The 17,605-nt window shown below is 49.7% G+C and overlaps 1 pseudogene; it reads right to left on the bottom strand.

Annotated features, from left to right (window-relative positions):
- The window catches only part of LOC135553481 (ubiquitin carboxyl-terminal hydrolase 32-like), a 102,495-nt pseudogene that overhangs the window by 22,471 nt on the left and 62,419 nt on the right, over window positions 1–17,605 (bottom strand).

Here is a 17,605-nt window from a genome sequence, read left to right as displayed (position 1 = left end):
AAGAACAAATTCTTATTTTCAATGACGGCCTGGGTTAACTGCCTGTTCAGGGGCAGAACGACAGATTTGTACCTTGTGGCTGGTGGCTTTGCTAGCCCAATGTAGCTACCCTGATGGTGAGGCTGGGTGCTATGTAGTGAGGCTGGGTGCTATGTAGTGAGGCTGGGTGCTATGTAGTGAGGCTGGGTGCTATGAAGTGAGGCTGGGTGCTATGAAGTGAGGCTGGGTGCTATGTAGTGAGGCTGGGTGCTATGTAGTGGGGCTGGGTGCTATGTAGTGAGGCTGGGTGCTATGTTTTTATTTGAGGCTGGGTTTTAGTGAGGGTGGGTTTAGTGAGGGTGGGTGCTATGTAGTAGGCTTTAAGTGAGGCTGGGTGCTATGTAGTGAGGGTGGGTGCTATGTAGTGAGGGTGGGTGCTATGTAGTGAGGCTGGGTGATATGTAGTGAGGGTGGGTGCTATGTAGTGAGGCTGGGTGCTATGTAGTGAGGCTGGGTGAATGTAGTGAGGCTGGGTTAAGTGGGGCTGGGTGCCTGTAGTGAGGCTGGGTGCAGAACTGGGTGACAGATCATTGTACCTGTGGATGTTCTGAAAAACTTAAGGTACCTCCCAAATAGCACCCTATTCTCTATAGAGCACTACTTCCTCATCTAACTACAGTATCTGGTAGCCTCATAACATCTAACTCCGGTTACTAGCCCACCATGCTCTAAACCACAATATCTGGTAGCCTCATAACATCTAACTGCCGCCCCATGAAGTGAGGCTGGGTAACATCTAACTACAGTCTGTAGTGTATTAAGGTACCTCCCCAATGGCACCCTATTCTCTATAGAGCTATTACTTTAAAATACGGAATAATCACTCATCTAACTGAACAACATGTTGATAACTGGTTGACCAACTAAAAACAACACACAGAATGTTTTCTATATTCAGTTCTTTAACAAATAAAACACGATTAACACAAGAACATCTTAAATGTTCCTGATGCAAAACCATTCCTGAGACGCAGAGCACAACATCTTAACTATTTTTTACATTTGTATCTGGTTAAGCTAATCTATGGACATAACATCTAACTACAGTACAGCAGAATATTTGTAGCCATTCATAACATCTAACGTAATAAATAATTACACGGCCATAAATGGGAATTTTTAGATTGTTGTCAATTTTTTGCCCATACAGAAATAACAAAACACGCCAAAAGCACACCAAAAAGGAGGCCAGTAGGAGGCACTCTTTCCTCTAGTCTAAAAAAAAATATCCCAATGACCCAGGGCAGTGATTGGGGACATTGCCCTAGATACCCAATTATTAGGAAATGACTCAAAAGTCACCCTATTTAATACTACTTGAGGAAAAGTTTGAAAGTTTGGGACGGCAGTGTAGCCTAGTGGTTAGAGCATTGGACTAGTAACCGAAAGGTTGCAAGTTCAAATCCCCGAGCTGACAAGGTACAAAATCTGTCGTTCTGCCCCTGAACAGGCAGTTAACCCACTGTTCCTAGGCCGTCATTGAAAATAAGAATTTGTTCTTAACTGACTTGCCTAGTAAAATAAAGGTAAAAAAAAAAAAGTATTTGGTTTTAAATATACCAAAAGTACCAAAAGTAAATGGAATTGCTCAAATGTTTTTTTTATTTTACCAGGGAAGTTGACTGAGAACACATTCTCATTTACAGCAACGACCTGGGGAATAGTTACAGGGGAGAGGAATGAGTCAAAATTAAGTTGGGGATAATTAGGTGACCATGATGGTTTGAGGTCCAGATTGGGAATTTAGCCAGGATACCCGGGTTAACACCCCTACTCTTACGATAAGTGCCATGGAATCTTTAATGACCACAGAGTCAGGAACCCCCCTTTAACGTCCCATCCGAAACACGGCACCCTATGCAGGGCAATGTCCCCAATCACTGCCCTGGGTCATTGGGATAATTTTTTCTTTTAGACTAGAGGAAAGAGTGCCTCCGACTGGCCCTCCAACACCTCTTCCAGCAGCATCTGGTCTCCCATCGAGTGACCGACAGGACCTTCCCTGCTTCGCTTCAGAAGCAAGTCAGCAGTGGTATGCAGGGTGGTATGCTGCTGCCCTGTACTTAAGTATCTATACACTATAATATGATCTATTATTATAATATGATCGATAACTATAATATGAAAGTGTACTTAAGTATCAAAAGTAGAAACCATTTCAAATTCCTTATATTAAGCAAACCAGACGGCACGACAGCCAGGGGCACACTCCAACACAATTTACAAAACAAAGCATTTGTGTTTAGTGAGTACATATTACCTCAATTACCTTGACACCGGTGCCCCCGCACATTGACTCTGTACCGGTACCCCCTGTATATAGCCCCGCTATTGTTATTTACTGCTGCTCTTGAATTATTTGTTATTCTTATATATCTCTTAACTTTTATGTTTTTAGGTATTTCCTTAAAACTACATTTGTTGGTTAAGGGCTTGTAAGTAAGCATTTCACTGTAAGGTCCACACCTGTTGTATTCGTCGCATGTGACAAATACAATTTGATTTGAGTCCACCAGATCAGAGGCAGTAGGGATGACCAGGGATGTTCTCTGTTTAGTGAGTCCACCAGATCAGAGGCAGAGGATGACCAGGGATGTTCTCTGTTTAGTGAGTCCGCCAGATCAGAGGCAGTACGGATGACCAGGGATGTTCTCTGTTTAGTGAGTCCACCAGATCAGAGGCAGTAGGGATGTCCAGGGATGTTCTCTGTTTAGTGAGTCCACCAGATCAGAGGCAGAGGATGACCAGGGATGTTCTCTGTTTAGTGAGTCCACCAGATCAGAGGCAGAGGATGACCAGGGATGTTCTCTGTTTAGTGAGTCCTCCAGATCAGAGGCAGTAGGGATGACCAGGGATGTTCTCTGTTTAGTGAGTCCACCAGATCAGAGGCAGTAGGGATGACCAGGGATGTTCTCTGTTTAGTGAGACAGTTGGATCATGACCAATTTGATTCGAGTCCACCAGATCAGAGGCAGTACGGATGACCAGGGATGTTCTCTGTTTAGTGAGTCCACCAGATCAGAGGCAGTAGGGATGTCCAGGGATGTTCTCTGTTTAGTGAGTCCACCAGATCAGAGGCAGAGGATGACCAGGGATGTTCTCTGTTTAGTGAGTCCACCAGATCAGAGGCAGAGGATGACCAGGGATGTTCTCTGTTTAGTGAGTCCTCCAGATCAGAGGCAGTAGGGATGACCAGGGATGTTCTCTGTTTAGTGAGTCCACCAGATCAGACCAATTTGATTCAGGGATGTTCTCTGTTTAGTGAGACAGTTGGATCATGACCAATTTGATTCGAGTCCACCAGATCAGAGGCAGTACGGATGACCAAGGATGTTCTCTGTTTAGTGAGTCCACCAGATCAGAGAGAGTGCTGATGACCAGGGACGTTCTCTGTTTAGTGAGTCCACCAGATCAGAGGCAGTAGGGATGACCAGGGATGTTCTCTGTTTAGTGAGTCCACCAGATCAGAGGCAGTAGGGATGACCAGGGATGTTCTCTGTTTAGTGAGTCCTCCAGATCAGAGACATTAGGGATGACCAGGGATGTTCTCTGTTTAGTGAGTCCACCAGATCAGAGGCAGAGGATGACCAGGGATGTTCTCTGTTTAGTGAGTCCACCAGATCAGAGGCAGTAGGGATGACCAGGGATGTTCTCTGTTTAGTGAGTCCACCAGATCAGAGGCAGTAGGGATGACCAGGGATGTTCTCTGTTTAGTGAGTCCACCAGATCAGAGGCAGTAGGGATGACCAGGGATGTTCTCTGTTTAGTGAGTCCACCAGATCAGAGGCAGAGGATGACCAGGGATGTTCTCTGTTTAGTGAGTCCACCAGATCAGAGGCAGTAGGGATGATCAGGGATGTTCTCTGTTTAGTGAGTCCACCAGATCAGATGCAGTAGGGATGACCAGGGAGGTTCTCTACTTTATAGTCAGTTTTTCTGTGTGTTGTTGGTCTTGGCAAGCTTTATTTTTGGTCGGTAGCTAGCTAGCACTCAGTCACGTGGCTGCTTGCACCGTCAGAGAGAGAGAGAGAGAGATTTCCATGGTTCTCAAAACATCACTCCAGGGTAAGCATACACCAAACACAGCCCTTATTTTAAGTGTTTCTAAAATCCATGGGAAAAATGAATGGTGGAAAAACGATTGGAAAAATTGTCAGTTTGACCACTAGGTTTACGGGTATTCACCCACACCTTGGCATTTTTCCTATTTTGTTGCCCCACAACCTGGAATTAAAGTAGATTTTTGGGGGGGTTTGTATCATTTGATTCACACAACATCCCTACCACTTTGAAGATGCAAAATATGTTTTATTGTGAAAACAAGATATAAGACAAAAAAAAAAGAAAACTTGTGTGCATAACTATCCCCCACGGGTTTTGAATAGGCCATTCCAATACATTTAAATCTTTCCCTTTAACCACTCGAGTGTTGCTTTAGCAGTATGCTTAGGGTCATTGTCCTGCTGGAAGGTGAACCGCCGCCACAGTCTCAAATCTCTGGAAGACTCCAACAGGTTTCCCTCAAGAATATCCCTGTATTTAGTGCCATCCATCGTTCTTTCAATTCTGACCAGTTTCCCAGGCCCTGCCCATGGAAAACATCCCCACAACATGATGCTGCTATGCTTCACTGTGGGGATGGTGTTCTCGGGGTGATGAAAGGTGTTGGGTTTGCGCCAGACATAGCGTTTTCCTTGATGGCCAAAAAAACTCTATTTTAGTCTCATCTGAACAGAGTACCTTCTTCCATATGTTTGGGGAGTCTCCCACATGCCTTTTGGCAAACACCAAACGTGTTTCCTTCTTTTTTTTCTTTAAGCAATATTTTTTCTTCTTCTGGCCACTCTTCCGTAAATCCCAGTTCTGTGGAGTGTACAGCATTAAGTCCTATGGACAAGCTGCGGGCGTGGAGGTATGATGTTTTCCTTAGAAGAAGCCATGCTGTCGGCATTCTCTCTCCTCTCACTTGCTTATCAAATGTGACTCGGGCTGTGTCATCTACATGCACAAGTAGACTGGCTAGCTCACTACTGCCCCCTAGAGAAGACAAGTAGCCTGGCTAGCTTACTCCTGCCCCCTAGAGAAGACAAGTAGCCTGGCTAGCTTACTACTGCCCCCTTGAGAACACAAGTAGCCTGGCTAGCTTACTCCTGCCCCCCTTGAGAAGACAAGTAGCCTGGCTAGCTCACTACCACCCCCGAGAGAAGACAAGTAGCCTGGCTAGCTTACTACTGCCCCCTTGAGAACACAAGTAGCCTGGCTAGCTTACTCCTGCCCCCTAGAGAAGACAAGTAGCCTGGCTAGCTTACTACTGCCCCCTTGAGAAGACAAGTAGCCTGGCTAGCTCACTACCACCCTCGAGAGAAGACAAGTAGCCTGGCTAGCTTACTACTGCCCCCTAGAGAAGACAAGTAGCCTGGCTAGCTGACTACTGCCCCCTAGAGAAGATTCAGACAAATTACTAGACAGACTGGATCCTCTCAATCCATACATGATGTGAGACACATCTTGTACTGAACCGTTTTTCATCTTCTCATATTGAAAAAGTAGCAAAGTGTGGGTATACTGGGCAACACTAGTATCTGGTATCCTCATTACATCTAACTACAGTAGACAGTGTGTGTGTCAGTGTTCTGACCAGTATAGGCGGCAGTCTCCACAGGTCCAGTTTCTTGGTGGCCAGGCGGTGGGTTTTGCACTTGGAGCAGTAGTAGAGCTCATCCTCTCCCAGCTCCTCCTCACTGGTGAAGGCCTTCAGACAACTGTCTAGACTGATGGGCTCTGCCTGGGCCCTGCGACTCTGCTGCACACTACAGTGCTCCTCTACTATCTAGAGAGAGAGAGAGAGACGGAGAACGGGGTTAGACGGGACAGATAGGCCGAGAGAAGGGGGTTAGACGGGACAGATAGGCCGAGAGAAGGGGGTTAGACGGGACAGATAGGCCGAGAGAAGGGGGTTAGACGGGACAGAGAGAGACAGGGAGAAGGGGGTTAGAAGGGACAGAGAGAGACAGGGAGAAGGGGGTTAGATGGGACAGAGAGAGACAGGGAGAAGGGGGGTTAGATGGGACAGAGAGACAGGGAGAAGGGGGTTAGACGGGACAGAGAGAGACAGGGAGAAGGGGGTTAGACGGGACAGAGAGAGAGAGAGGGAGAAGGGGTTAGACGGGACAGATGGAGACAGGGAGAAGGGGGTTAGACGGGACAGATGGAGACAGGGAGAAGGGGGTTAGACGGGACAGAGAGAGACAGGGAGAAGGGGGTTAGACGGGACAGAGAGAGACAGGGAGAAGGGGGTTAGACGGGACAGATGGAGACAGGGAGAAGGGGGTTAGATGGAGACAGATACAGGGAGAAGAGGGTTAGATGGAGACAGATACAGGGAGAAGGGGGTTAGATGGAGACAGATACAGGGAGAAGGGGGTTAGATGGAGACAGATACAGGGAGAAGGGGGTTAGATGGGACAGATGTAGACAGGGAGAAGGGGGTTAGATGGGACAGATGGAGACAGGGAGAAGGGGGTTAGACGGGACAGAGAGAGACAGGGAGAAGGTGGTTAGACAGAACAGAGAGAGACAGGGAGAAGGGGGTTAGATGGGACAGATGTAGACAGGGAGAAGGGGGTTAGATGGAGACAGATACAGGGAGAAGAGGGTTAGATGGAGACAGATACAGGGAGAAGAGGGTTAGATGGAGACAGATCCAACTTTGTCGGATCCAACTTTGCCTCCGGAACAGCCTGAATTCTTAAGGGAATGGATTCAATATAAGGTGTGACACCAGGCGTTCAACTGTTGCTCAATTGGTATCAAGGGACCTAACGTGTGCTAGGACTGCCACCACATTCCCCAGGGCCATGGACCAGTACCCCTGACTGCCACCAGCCTGTACCGTTGACACCAGGCAGGACGGGGCCATGGACTCATGCTGCTTACGCCCAATCCTGACTGCCACCAGCCTGTACCGTTGACACCAGGCAGGACAGGGCCATGGACTCATGTTGCTTACGCCCAATCCTGACTGCCACCAGCCTGTACCGTTGACACCAGGCAGGACAGGGCCATGGACTCATGCTGCTTACGCCCAATCCTGACTGCCACCAGCCTGTACCGTTGACACCAGGCAGGACAGGGGGCCATGGACTCGTGTTGCTTACGCCCAATCCTGACTGCCACCAGCCTGTACCGTTGACACCAGGCAGGACAGGGCCATGGACTCATGTTGCTTACGCCCAATCCTGACTGCCACCAGCCTGTACCGTTGACACCAGGCAGGACAGGGGGCCATGGACTGCCACCAGCCTGTACCGTTGACACCAGGCAGGACAGGGCCATGGACTCCTTACGCCCAATCCTGACTGCCATCAGCATGACGTTGACAACAGGGACTAGGATTCGTCGGACCAGGCAATGTTTTTCCACTCCCCAATTGTCCAGTGTTGGTGATGGCGTTGCTCACTGGAGTCGGTTCTTCTTGTTTTTAGCGGATAGGAACCCGGTGTGGTCGTCTGCTGTAATATCCCTTCTGTGACAAGGACGACAGTTGTGTTCTGAGATGCTGTTCTGACATTTACTCCTGGAGGTGCCGAACTGTTGCACCTCTACAACCACTGTGATTATTATCATCTGACCCTGCTGGGCATCTGTGAACTTTTAAACATCTTGGCCATGTTCTGTTATAATCTCCACCCCGGCACAGCCAGAAGAGGACTGGCCACCTCTCATAGCCTGGTTCCTCTCTAGGTTTCTTCCACCAGGTTTTGGCCTTTTAGGGAGTTTTTCCTAACCACCATGTTGCTTCTACACCTGCATTGCTTGCTGTTTGGGGTTTTAGGCAGGGCCATGGACAGCATTTGTGACATCAGCTGATGCCACCAGGGATTTATAAGGCAGGAAATACATTTGATTGGTTGATTGATTCTGACTGCCACCAGTCTGTACCGTTGGCACCGCCTGTAAGCCTGCGCATGTTGCCATTCTCCTCCGACTTCCCTCATCAACGACCGTTGTTTTGCCCAGGACAGGACTGGATTTGTTTCGCCCAATCCTGACTGCCACCGCCTTACCGGGGAAACCAGGCAGGACAGGGCCATGGACTCACGTTAAACAAGCCCAGGAGGTCAGCCGTTTATGAGATAGTGGATCCAGGGCCATGGCACCGATGGTCACACCACCGATGATCACACCACCGATTATCACACCACCGATTATCACACCACCGATTATCACACCACCGATTAGGATTCACGGACCACCGATGATCACACCACCGATGATCACACCACCGATGATCACACCACCGATGATCTTCACCACCGATAGGATCACACCACCGATGATCACACCACCGATGATCACACCACCGATGTATCACACTGTTCCGATTATCACACCACCGATTGCATCACACCACCGATTATCACACCACCGCATTATCACACCACCGATTATCACACCACCGATGATCATACTACTGGCCATGATCATACCTGGCACTCTTGTCATTCCTTCTGCCCATTCTAACATTCAATCAAACAGTAACTGAATGCCTCGATGCCTGTTTGCCTGTTTTATACAGAAAGGCCCTGATGTACGTGAACATTACCCTCTCCTGTGAAGTCTGGTAGCGGAGGTGCAGGGCTGTCGGGTCCCAGTCGACAGCTATGCAGGCGACTTCCCTCATCCGAGGCCCTGTCCTCCGGACAGTCCACCGCACAGCCTCGACAGAACCTGAACACACACAGTAACACACACGAGCAGAAGCACAGAGATGGTACCAACACACACGCGATTCACACCCCGATGATCACACGCCGATGATCACACCACCACACACACCATGATCACACCACCACACACACCGATTTCCCCCACCACATCACACCACCGATGATCACCCCCACACACACCACCGATGATCCCCCCACACACACACGCACTCGTTTCCCCCCACACACAATCAAACAGTAACTTGCCCCCACACACGCCTGTTTCCCCCCACACACGCCGTTTACCCCCCAGTCACACACGCCGTTTCCACCCCACACACACACGCCGTTTCCCCCACACACACACCTCCGTACAGTCCACCGCACACACACGCCGTTTCCCACAGAGATGGTACCAACACACACACACGCACGCGCGTTTCCCCCACACACCACACACACACGCCGTTTCCCCCCCACACACACGCCCGTTTCCCCCACACACACACGCCCGTTTCCCCCACACACACGCCCGTTTCCCCCACACACACGCCGTTTCCCCACACACACGCCGTTTTCCCCCACACACGCCCGTTCCCCCCACACACACGCCGTTCCCCCCACACCGTTCCCCTTCCCCACACACGCCCGTTCCCCCCCACACACGCGCCGTTTCCCCCCACACACACACACGCCGTTTCCCCCACACACACACACACACGCCGTTTCCCCCCCACACACACACGCCCGTTTCCCCCCACACACACGCCGTTTCCCCCACACACACACACGCCGTTCCCCCCACACACACACGCCGTTCCCCCCACACACACGCCGTTTCCCCCACACACACACGCCGTTTCCCCCCCCACACACGCCGTTTCCCCCCCACACACATGCCGTTTCCCCCCCCCCACACACACACGCCGTTTCCCCCCACACACACACACGTTTCCCCCCCCCCACACACACGCCGTTTCCCCCCCACACACACACACGCCGTTTCCCCCCACACACACGCCGTTTCCCCCACACACGCCGTTTCCCCCACACACACACGCTCGTTTCCCCCCCCACACACACACGCAGTTTCCCCCACATGAGATGGATACAGTAATAGAAGAGAAGTGTGTGTTTTGATGATGATGATGGTGGAGGAGGCCTCACCTGTACCAGGGACACCAGGCACATGAGTTGCCATCCTTCGCCACCACCCTCAGTGTGAAGGGATACTGGTAGCCCATACTGTCATCACTGCAGTAGGGGCATAACACACACACACGCGACATCACTAACAACCTACAAAACAATATCACCTTCAGTCAATAAAAATATCCTTTAATCAAGAACCTTCCCGTCAACGGGAGACTTCATGAATAGACACAATAACCCTGTTCAGTCAATCAAGTGGAGACTTGCCGACTAGCCCTGTGTGTGTCTGTGATGTGTGTGATGTGTGTGTCTGTGTGTGTCTGTGTGTGTGTGTGTGTCTGTGATATGTGTGTGATATGTGTGTGTCTGTGTGTGTCTGTGTCTGTGTGTGATATGTGTGTGTCTGTGTGTGTGTGTGTGTCTGTGTGTGTGATATGTGTGTGTGTGTGTCTGTGTGTGATATGTGTGTGTGTCTGTGTGTGTGTGTGTGTGTGTGTGTGTGTGTGTGTGTGTCTGTGTGTGTGTGTGTGTGTGTGTGTGTGTGTGTCTGTCTGTGTGTGTGTGTCTGTGTCTGTGTGTGTGTGTGTGTGTGTGTGTGTGTCTGTGTGTGTCTGTGTGTGATATGTGTGTGTGTGTGTGTGTGTGTGTGTGTGTCTGTGTGTGTCTGTGTGTGTCTGTGTGTGTCTGTGTGTGTCTGTGTGTGTGTGTGTGTGTGTGTGTGTGTGATATGTGTGTGTGTGTGTGTGTGTGTGTCTGTGTGTGTGTGTCTGTGTGTGTGTGTGTGTGTGTGTGTGTGTGTGTCTGTGTGATATGTGTGTCTGTGTGATATGTGTGTGTGTGTGTGTGGTACTGACCAGTCCTGTGCATGGTTGCTGGCCTCCTGCGGGGGCAGAGGGCTGGCCAGACGGGCCACCTGTATCCAGACAGCATCGTACAGGTCTTTCTGACTGGTGTGAACCGTACAGGGAACGATCAGGGGCATCCCAAACAGACTGGCGCGGTTCTTCTGACTGGACAGGAAATACAACTCCGTCCGCATCTACAGGAGGACACACAGGAGCAACAACAACAGTCAGAACTACGAACCTCGATGCCGAAACATGAGAAATGTATTTCCTCATGGATACTATACTCTCCTTACTCCTTCAATATATTTCACTTAAACAGACCGTGTCTCTTTTTCACAGTACAAACATCAGTACAAAAGCCTCCCCCACAAAATCCACCCTGAGCCTCCCCTGCAAGGCATTCGCAAACATTCAACCCTGAGCCTCCCCAACACATTCAACCCATTCAACCCTGAGAGCCTCAACCCCCTCCATTCAACCCAGCAAACACATTCAACCCTGAGCCTCCCCAGCAACACATTCAACCCTGAGCACTCCCCTGCAACACATTCAACCCTGAGCCTCCCCAGCAACACATTCAACCCTGAGCCTGAGCCTCCCCAGCAACACATTCAACCCTGAGCCTCCCCAGCAACACATTCAACCCTGAGCCTCCCCCTGCAACACATTCAACCCTGAGCCTCCCCCAGCAACACATTCAACCCTGAGCCTCCCCCAGCAACACATTCAACCCTGAGCCTCCCCCTTGCAACACATTCAACCCTGAGCCTCCCCAGCAACACATTCAACCCTGAGCCTCAACCCCCCTTGCAACACATTAAACCCTGAGCCTCCCCCTGCAACACATTCAACCCTGAGCCTCCCCTGCAACCCATTCAACCCTGAGCCTCCCCCTGCAACCCATTCAACCCTGAGCCTCCCCCTGCAACACATCCACATCACAGGAGCATAAAAAAACAAAAATGCAGGTCTCCCTAAATCAGAAGCCACCATTCAGGAACCTCGAGCACATTGAAAACTCAGTATTGTGCTCTTGTTACTGCAGTCTATTGTTGTGACCTTGACCAGCGCATTATTTTAATTTTATTTGTCAGACACATGTTGGGAAAATTGTGCAGGAGCGCAACCCATTTTGTAAATAAACAGAATGGAATGCTGAGTCAGGAGCGCTTTGTAAATAAACAGAATGGAATGCTGAGTCTCTTCTTAACGACTGAGATACAATGTGGCATTCTAAAATAAAATCACCAGAATCGAATGTAAGGGCACAGTGGAAAACAGCATCTGGAGATTTAGGTGTGGAATGCCAACTCGGAGTGTGCCTGTTGCCCACAATAGCAGCACACACTATATATTAATATATATACACTGCTCAAATAAATAAAAGGGAACACAAAAATAACACATCCTAGATCTGAACGAATGAAATATTCTTATTAAATGCTTTTTTCTTTACATAGTTGAATGTGCTGACAACATAAATCACACAAAAATGATCAATGGAAATCAAATGTATCAACCCATGGAGGTCTGGATTTGGAGTCACACTCAAAAGTGGAAAACCACACTACAGGCTGATCCAACTTTGATGTAATGTCCTTAAAACAAGTCAAAATGAGGCTCAGTAGTGTGTGTGCATTCAGTAGTGTGTGTGCCAGCATTCAAAAGTGACCAAAACATCAGCCAGGAAGCATAGGAACTGAGAAGTGGTCTGTGGTCCCCACCTGCAGAACCACTCCTTTATTGGGGGTGTCTTGCTAACTGCCTATAATTTCCACCTGTTGTCTATTCCATTTGCACAACAGCATGTGAAATGTATTGTCAATCAGTGTTTCTTCCTGAGTGGACAGTTTGATTTCACAGAAGTGTGATTGACTTGGAGTTACATTGTGTTGTTTAAGTGTTCCCTTTATTTATTTTAGCGGTGTATATAAACCATTCTATTCTAATTAATTTATTGTGTAAAATATTTTATACTGTGGTACCCACCATCTTCCTGTGCATGGCGATGATGTACCCGATGAAGGGGCTGTCCAGGACGGAGACACGTGTCCGTTGGGCACCCCCACCCCTCCGTTGGCCAGGCTTCTCTCTGTGGTCTCTCCGCAGTGCACCATGGTGCTGGGCGTGCCGTTGGAGATCAGACCAGGCTTAGCATCAGGATTAGCTGCCACCCCCACCCCGTTAGCCATGGGCACAGGGGTGATGTCTGGAGAGGTGTTACAGGCAGACATGTCAGAGAGCCCTTCAGGAAACAGTGAGTTGGTTTATCATGTGACTGTGAGGAGAATGGTAGAGTTAAGGTCATAAGGAGAGGCACAGTACCCATCTCTAGAAGCAGTGTGTTACATTCTACCAGCCTTCTAGAAACAGCGTTGGTTTATATTGACTACCAGCCTCTAGAAGCAGCGTGTTACATTCTACCAGCCTCTAGAAGCAGCAGGCAGTTACATTCTACCATCCTCTAGAAACAGAGTGTTACATTTACCATCCTCTAGAAGCAGTGCTGCCATTCTACCATCCTCTAGAAGCAGAGTGTTACATGTAACTACCAGCCCCTAGAAACAGTGAGTTGGTTTATCATGTCTACCAGCCTCTAGAAGCAGAGTGTTACATTCTACCAGCCTCTAGAAGCAGTGTGTTACATTCTACCAGCCTCTAGAAGCAGCATGTGTTACATTCTACCAGCCTCTAGAAGCAGAGTGTTACATTCTACCAGCCTCTAGAAGCAGAGTGTTACATTCTACCAGCCTCTAGAAGCAGTGTGTTACATTCTACCAGCCTCTAGAAGCAGTGTGTTACATTCTACCAGCCTCTAGAAGCAGAGTGTTACATTCTACCAGCCTCTAGAAGCAGTGTGTTACATTCTACCAGCCTCTAGAAGCAGTGTGTTACATTCTACCAGCCTCTAGAAGCAGAGTGTTACATTCTACCAGCCTCTAGAAGCAGTGTGTTACATTCTACCAGCCTCTAGAAGCAGCATGTGTTACATTCTACCAGCCTCTAGAAGCAGTGTTACATTCTACCAGCCTCTAGAAGCAGTGCGTAACATTCTACCCAGCCCCTAGAAGCGTAACATTCTACCAGCCCCTAGCGTAACATTCTACCCAGCCTCCTAGCGTAACATTCTACCCACCCTAGAAGCAGTAACATTCTACCCAGCCCCTAGAAGCAACATTCTACATTCTAGCGTAACATTCTACCCAGCCCTAGCGTAACATTCTACCCACCCCTAGCGTAACATTCTACCCACCCCTAGCGTAACATTCTACCCACCCCTAGCGTAACATTCTAGCCACCCCTAGCGTAACATTCTAGCCACCCCTAGCGTAACATTCTAGCCACCCCTAGCGTAACATTCTAGCCACCCCTAGCGTAACATTCTAGCCACCCTAGCGTAACATTCTAGCCACCCCTAGCGTAACATTCTAGCCACCCCTAGCGTAACATTCTACCCACCCCTAGCGTAACATTCTAGCCACCCCTAGCGTAACATTCTAGCCACCCTAGCGTAACATTCTAGCCACCCCTAGCGTAACATTCTACCCACCCCTAGCGTAACATTCTACCCACCCCTAGCGTAACATTCCAGCCACCCCTAGCGTAACATTCCACCCACCCCTAGCGTAACATTCTACCCACCCCTAGCGTAACATTCTACCCACCCCTAGCGTAACATTCTACCCACCCTAGCGTAACATTCTACCCACCCCTAGCGTAACATTCTACCCACCCCTAGCGTAACATTCTACCCACCCCTAGCGTAACATTCTACCCACCCCTAGCGTAACATTCTACCCACCCCTAGCGTAACATTCTACCCACCCTAGCGTAACATTCTACCCACCCCTAGCGTAACATTCTACCCAGCCCTAGCGTAACATTCCACCCACCCCTAGCGTAACATTCTACCCACCCCTAGCGTAACATTCTACCCACCCCTAGCGTAACATTCTACCCACCCCTAGCGTAACATTCTACCCACCCCAGCGTAACATTCTACCCAGCCCTAGCGTAACATTCCACCCACCCCAAGCGTAACATTCTACCCACCCCTAGCGTAACATTCTACCCAGCCCTAGCGTAACATTCTACCCAGCCCTAGCGTAACATTCTACCCAGCCCTAGCGTAACATTCTACCCACCCCTAGCGTAACATTCTACCCACCCCTAGCGTAACATTCTACCCACCCCTAGCGTAACATTCTACCCAGCCCCTAGCGTAACATTCTACCCACCCCTAGCGTAACATTCTACCCACCCAAGCGTAACATTCTACCCACCCTAGCGTAACATTCTACCCAGCCCAAGCGTAACATTCTACCCACCCCTAGCGTAACATTCTACCCACCCCTAGCGTAACATTCTACCCAGCCCTAGCGTAACATTCTACCCACCCCTAGCGTAACATTCTACCCACCCCTAGCGTAACATTCTACCCACCCCTAGCGTAACATTCTACCCACCCCTAGCGTAACATTCCACCCACCCCTAGCGTAACATTCTACCCACCCCTAGCGTAACATTCTACCCACCCCTAGCGTAGGAGGTTCTCACCGGTCTGTGTTGGAGAGGTGAGGGAAGTGGGGGAGCATGGCACAGGGATCTCAAACGCACACAGGAAGCCGTTCACCGACAGACGTACCTTCTGATTATCCTGAGGGAAGTTCTACAGCGCACAAAAACAATTAGTACCATTGCTTCTCTCTGTATTGACTGTGTGTGTGTGTGTGTGGTGTGTGTGTGTGTGTGTGTGTACCTTGATGTTGGAGGTGTGGACCTCAGCCAGTAGTATCTGTTCTGGTTTCAGGCCACACAGTTCACTCAGCTGTTTCTTCAGACCGGTGTACTTGTCATCCATGTTGAGCCTCAGGCCGAACCGTACAGGGGTAGAACCATCCAGCATAATGACTGACAGACAGACGAGACAGACAGAGAGAGAGAGAGAGACACACAGAGAGAGACACAGAGAGAGAGAGAGACAGAGACAGAGAGAGAGAGAGAGAGACACACAGAGAGAGACACAGAGAGAGAGAGAGAGAGAGAAAGACAGAGACACAGAGAGAGAGAGAGAGACACACAGAGAGAGACACAGACAGAGAGAGAGAGACAGAGACACAGAGAGAGAGAGAGACACACACAGAGAGAGACACAGAGAGAGAGAGACACACAGAGAGAGAGAGAGAGAGAGAGAGAGAGAGAGAGAGAGAGAGAGAGAGAGAGAGAGAGAGAGAGAGAGAGAGAGAGACAGAGAGAGAGAGAGAGAGACAGACAAATGCAGTCACTTCAGGAAGTGAATAGAAATATGCATATTTCCCAGTGATCATCATTATTATAATAATAATAATATTATTATTATATTGTTGTCTAGAAGGATAGATTTGCTATTAATTGAGTTCTGGGGAAACGGGCCATTGGCTGCCGCTTGGCTTCTTATAAGGACCTGCACCAATTCTCAGGTTTATTTTTTATTTATTTAATCTTTATTTAACCTGGCAAGTCAGTTAAGAACAAATTGTTATTTGCAATGACAACCTAGGAACAGTGGGTTAACTGCTTTGTTCAGGGGCAGAACGATTTTTACCTTGTCAGCTCGGGGATTCGATCTTGCAACCTTTCTGTTACTAGTCCAACGCTCTAACCACTAGGCTACCTGCCTCCTCTAACCACTAGGCTACCCCGCCTCCTCTAACCACTGGGCTACCCCGCCTCCTCTAACCACTGGGCTACCCCGCCTCCTCTAACCACTAGGCTACCCCGCCTCCTCCTCTAACCACTAGGCTACCCCGCCTCCTCTAACCACTAGGCTACCCCGCCTCCTCTAACCACTAGGCTACCCCGCCTCCTCTAACCACTAGGCTACCCCGCCTCCTCTAACCACTAGGCTACCCCACCTCCTCTAACCACTAGGCTACCCCGCCTCCTCTAACCACTAGGCTACCCCGCCTCCTCTAACCACTAGGCTACCCCGCCTCCTCTAACCACTAGGCTACCCCGCCTCCTCTAACCACTAGGCTACCCCGCCTCCTCTAACCACTAGGCTACCCCGCCTCCTCTAACCACTAGGCTACCTGCCTCCTCTAACCACTAGGCTACCTGCCTCCTCTAACCACTAGGCTACCTGCCTCCTCTAACCACTAGGCTACCTGCCTCCTCTAACCACTGGGCTACCTGCCTCCTCTAACCACTAGGCTACCTGCCTCCTCTAACCACTAGGCTACCTGCCTCCTCTAACCACTAGGCTACCTGCCTCCTCTAACCACTAGGCTACCTGCCTCCTCTAACCACTAGGCTAACTGCCTCCTCTAACCACTAGGCTAACTGCCTCCTCTAACCACTAGGCTACCTGCCTCCTCTAACCACTAGGCTAACTGCCTCCTCTAACCACTAGGCTAACTGCCTCCTCTAACCACTAGGCTACCTGCCTCCTCTAACCACTAGGCTAACTGCCTCCTCTAACCACTAGGCTACCTGCCTCCTCTAACCACTAGGCTACCTGCCTCCTCTAACCACTAGGCTACCTGCCTCCTCTAACCACTAGGCTACCTGCCTCCTCTAACCACTGGGCTACCTGCCTCCTCTAACCACTAGACTACCTGCCTCCTCTAACCACTAGGCTTCCCTGCCGCTGCCACCAGGGTAAGGAAGTGTGCATGAAAAATAATTTTAAAAACCCTCTCCTCTGGCAAACGGTTGAGGTCAATTAAGACGAAAACCAACTCACCACCCGGAAATCATGTCCACAGAGATCAAACCCTCCCACCCCTTTCCAGGGACCTACCCTCCCACCCCTTTCCAGGGACCTACCCTCCCACCCCTTTGCAGGGACCTACCCTCCCACCCCTTTCCAGGGACCTA

This window comes from Oncorhynchus masou, chromosome 13, assembly GCF_036934945.1.
Source record: "Oncorhynchus masou masou isolate Uvic2021 chromosome 13, UVic_Omas_1.1, whole genome shotgun sequence".
Lineage (NCBI taxonomy): Eukaryota > Metazoa > Chordata > Actinopteri > Salmoniformes > Salmonidae > Oncorhynchus > Oncorhynchus masou.
Note: the sequence above shows the minus strand (reverse complement) of the source record. Positions and strands in the feature narration are given on the sequence as shown.